Raw genomic sequence first — 4,605 nt, 5'->3', positions numbered from 1 at the left:
CATCAAGGACATCGTACCTGAAGAAAGCAAAAGGTCATTAAAAAGACAGGAAAGAAAGAAAAGACCAAAATGAGTGTCACGAGAGACTCAAAACTTGCTCTTGAATGTAGAGTAGCTAAGGCGCATGGAAGAAATAATGAAGAGAGCTGAACAGAAGATTTCAAAGGGTGGCTCAAGAAGACAAAGTCAAGTATTATAATGAAATGTGCAAGGGAGAGAAATATAGAAATTTAAATTAAGAAAAACAGAAAATTTTAGAAAAAGAATGGACAGCAGATAAAATTTTTGAAAAGTTGATAGCTAACCTAGGAAATAGATGCAATTCAGTTGTAATGAACAGCAAACAGGAAAAAGAAAAGAAAAACCCAAACTCAAGCTTCCTTACTTTCGCTGTGTGAATGTTTGAAATAAATATTATCTTAGGCAGTTATGACTCACAGTGGTCTGATCTGCTCTTTGAAGGACTATTCAATAAGCAAAAGAAAAACATTTTAAATTTTTTAAATTTTCAAGTCAAAGCAAATAAACCAAAAATAAAATAAAATAAAAAAACAAACCCACTGCCATTGAATAGATTCTGACTCATGGTGACTCTATAGGACAGAGTAGACCTGTCCCATAGGGTTTTCCAAGGCTGCAAATCTTTACGGAAGCAGACTGCCACATCTTTCTCCTGCAGATTGGCTGGTCGGTTCCAAATGCTGACCTTTGGTTATCAGCTGAGCGCTTTAACCATGGTGCCATCGGGGCTCCTCCGTCATAGCAAATAAGGACACATAAAATGGTTCATTGAAAGGAACTAAGAAGATTAAATTAACATGTTTAGCAACTGATTTGTATTTTAAAATTTATAGTTAGTATTTCCATCTGGATGATACTTGTTATTCTTTATGTTGGTATGATTCAGGCAAGTTTATGCTTCCTATAAATACAACTAATCTTATCTGATTTTCTTTTACTCAAATTTCAGTCTAATACAGTAAACTGTAGAATTAGAAAAAGGTGTTTTCTATACAAGCAGAATTTAATGTTCTCAAATAAATGTTAAAATTATGTTTTATATGGTCATTTTGTTTGAACAGCAGGGCTAGTTTGGGAATTCATTGAAATCTACATTGTAATCACAGACCTCCTAGATGACTTGTGCTGGGCGTTTGAATGGTATGGGTGTGCTTGAATCAGAGCAATGTAATTTTCTTAAAAGGAAAAATAGCTAATTAAGTTGCTATCATTCCTCAGTCATCTACAGAGAATAGCCAATAACTGATTAGGAAGGGCAGGGGAAACTTACGAAAACTGGCACTGATTTTTTTTTTTTTTTTAATTGAATCTGTCTCCTGATGATTAACACAGAAGTTTCTCTAGCAATTATGGACTCTCTTATAAATGACTGTCTCATAATTTACAGCTTGCCAGGAGCAGCTTCAACTCAAACATGTGTGTAATTCACTCTTCTGGCTCATTTCCAGCACAGCTTCCCCCAGCCCAGACTCTCTCTCGCACATGTGAAATGCTCCACGCTGAGAGTGCGTGTTCCCCTTTGCCAGAAAAATTGGCCTATCATATAAAGAATGCTATAGCTGGCTCCCAAAGATCCATTCTGATGGAAAATAGGGGTGGTCCTACTAAAGGGATTCCATAGGTCCGTTCCCACACTTCACAGCTAATCACCGATTTCAACCTCCAACCCCTTCTACCAGTTTTTTACTCCTCAGTTGTTTTTTTTAACTTCTAGATTTTTGAGCAAACAACCTAGTTAATAAATTAGAATTTTACTTTGTTTTCCCGTTATATTTTCCCTCCTCTAGTAGGGATGCCGATCAGTTCTAACATGTAAAATATAAGTATTAGGAGCTAAAAGAAAGAAGGAAAAAAATACTGGGCGACTATATCAACCAAAAAAACCCTTCCTGAACACCAAGCACTCGAATACAGACGTGTATTAAAATTTCTCAGGCCTAGAAAAGATATATAATTGGCTCTAATGTATCTCATCTTTATTAGTGGTAATATTTACGTTATTATTAAATGAGCTTATTTCATTTCTGCTTGCACATGATAAGGGTGAAGATAAGGAAAAGCACATAGGCATTAGTATGAATTGGGCCAGTTGGATTCTTTTTTATTGGAATTGAGCTTAGAATCACTAGGAGAACAAAATGATTAGCAGTGGGTGCTGAAATCACTATGCCTATAAGGTGGGTCACATTTCCATGAAGACATTTGTTTGCTGAAGATGTATTGCATGCCTACCTGTGCAATGCACTGTATCTTGCCAATGCTTCCTATCATGGACTTGGGGAAGGTATGAAATGAGGGTAGGGAAGGTGAATAATCAGCATACTAAGCTGCAGAAAATATATCAGAAAGGGTTAAAGAGCCATAATAATGGAACCAAAGGGACAGATGTGGGACCAATGCTCAGAATGCTCAGTTGTTATTCATTCAATTAATATTCACCAGTCACTCCACTAAGTGTTAGGCTGTGGAGTAAGGTTCTGGGGATAGAGCAGTAAATAAGAGAGTCACGATACTTCCTTCACAGGATTTACAGTCTAGAAAAGAGCCGGAGAGTCTGGGAAGAGATAGCAGCAGAAAAAGAACAGTCAGTCATGGAGGATAAAGTGAAGCATCGTGAGAATTGAGAGGTAGGCTTGTTCAGGTCCAAGGCTCTTAAGTGTGAATGTTCCTTTTACACTGCCATAATGTGATTTAACAACTGAGGATACAGAGATGACCAAGACATAGCCCTTGAATTCAGGCATTTGAATCTAGCAAGTGCCACATGAAATGCACATTTACTATATTAGAAGGTGTTAGCCCAGGACCAGGCAATGTTTTGTTCTGTTATACAATAAGCTTGTCATGAGTCTGAGCTGAGCTGATGGCAACTCACAACAACAACATGCAAGCTCTGCTGTTGGAGAGGGAGGAAATAATTGAACGTTCAGAATACCACACTGGATCTACCACAGTGTCTGCAATGCCCAGTGCTCCTTCTTTGATAAAGCTGCCTTGCCCGCCACTGCCTACTCAGAGAATTAGGGATGGACTTTTTTTTTTTTTTTTTCTGGATAGATGTGGCCAATGATTTTACTGGCAGTATTTACCTGAACCAGATCAGCTAATCTATAGCTTGGTAGATGATTTATAATGTAGCCTGGCATGAAAATATGAATTGGCCTGATTGAATTCTTTTTCATTGAAATTGAGCTTAGAATCACTAAGAGAACAAAGTTACTAGCAGTGGATGCTAAAAATGAAAGTTGCAATTCAGAGAGTTCAGAGGGACTGTGCAGAAAGAAACAGGAACACACAGTCAGGTTAATCGGGAAGCTGATGGCTTCAGCACAGTCCCGGGGTGCAGGGAGTGTCCTGGGCTCCCCTCCTCCATCTGACTTAGGGGAGGATGATTTACTATTGCAAGATGGTAAGAGGATGCCAAGAGGCAAGGACAACTCCTAGACTTATGACTTAAATAATTTGATGCCCTTATTGAACCAGAGAACATAAGAGAGGGATGAGGTGCTCAGGAGTGAGGGATTATGATGTGACCTTTGATTATGTTGAGATTTAGGCACCTGCAGGACATCGGAGAAGAGAAAACTGCTCGACAAAAGGATCTAGATCTCAGGAGAGCCATCAGGATTGCAGGTAAATATTCATTTATCGAGTGCCTACTCTTTGCAGGCACTTGCTAGTCCTGTAAAACCTGTTAAGACAGAAGTATCCCCCTGGATACAGTTTTGTGTCCTTCTCTCCTCCATGATTTTGCCCTCCACTCACTCCTCCATTTAAGTCCCTGACTCCAAAGTCCCTACCTATACCTTATCACTGCAAATAACTTCAACTAACTCCACAATCTCAATTTCAAGTTTCCCATGTTCTACCCACCACCTCCTATCATTCTAGTTTCTTCCATCTGGTACCCTGACTCCAAACAATCTTTTACCTCACTGGAACCTACAATTCTATGACCTTTTCACTGTCCCTAACCCTCTCATGTCCTCACTTTGCTTCTTATCTAGATTAAATTCCAACCCCTTCTTCTTGAGAACTCTTACAAGAAGCTCACTTTCTCAGTTGTCTCTCTTGAAGCTAGGGGTTTTCATGTGACTCATTTCTGGACCATGAGCTGCTAGTGAAAATCTGGTGGGGCACGTGGGAAGTGGTTTTGGGGAAGCTTGGGTGTGTCCCCTTCCTCTAGAACCTTAATAGCCATATTTAAACCATGAATCAAAAGCCATGAGAACTGCCAAGATGTTAGCTGGTCCTGACATATTTGGGCAGTTGAACCAAAGGCAGCACTGCATTACTCTGGATATCTTTTTCCACAAAAAGACAATCCACTATTTGAGGCAGGTGAACCGCTGGTGGTGCAATGGTTAAGTGTTCAGCTACTAACTAGAAGATTGGCAGTTCAAATCCACCAGCCGCTCCATGGCAGCCCTATGGGGCAGTTCTACTCTGTCCATTAGGGTCACTATGAGTCGGAATCGACTCGACGGCAACGGGTATTTGAGGCAGAACACATTCTTTTTTTTTTTTTAATTTTATTTTATTGTACTTCAGGTGAAGGCTTACAGAACAAATAGTTTCTCATGA

At 39.4% G+C, this 4,605-nt stretch overlaps 1 protein-coding gene across 12 annotated transcripts in view; it reads left to right on the top strand.

Moving 5' to 3' along the window:
- The first annotated feature begins 3,346 nt into the window (after positions 1–3,346).
- The window catches only part of LOC111821227 (afadin- and alpha-actinin-binding protein-like), a 40,562-nt gene continuing 39,303 nt past the window's right edge, over positions 3,347–4,605 (top strand). For 9 of the 12 annotated variants that reach the window (XM_023734762.1, XM_023734761.1, XM_023734751.1 and 6 more), the window contains exon 1: positions 3,363–3,654. The gene's annotated coding sequence lies outside the window, so the exon portion shown is untranslated. Of the gene's footprint in view, positions 3,655–4,605 lie in introns of all 12 variants that reach the window. The other 3 variants (XM_023734754.1, XM_023734755.1, XM_023734756.1) reach the window with 2 other exon arrangements.

This window comes from Trichechus manatus, unplaced genomic scaffold, assembly GCF_000243295.1.
Source record: "Trichechus manatus latirostris isolate Lorelei unplaced genomic scaffold, TriManLat1.0 scaffold00071, whole genome shotgun sequence".
NCBI lineage: Eukaryota > Metazoa > Chordata > Mammalia > Sirenia > Trichechidae > Trichechus > Trichechus manatus.
This window is presented reverse-complemented; position numbering and strand designations above follow the sequence as displayed.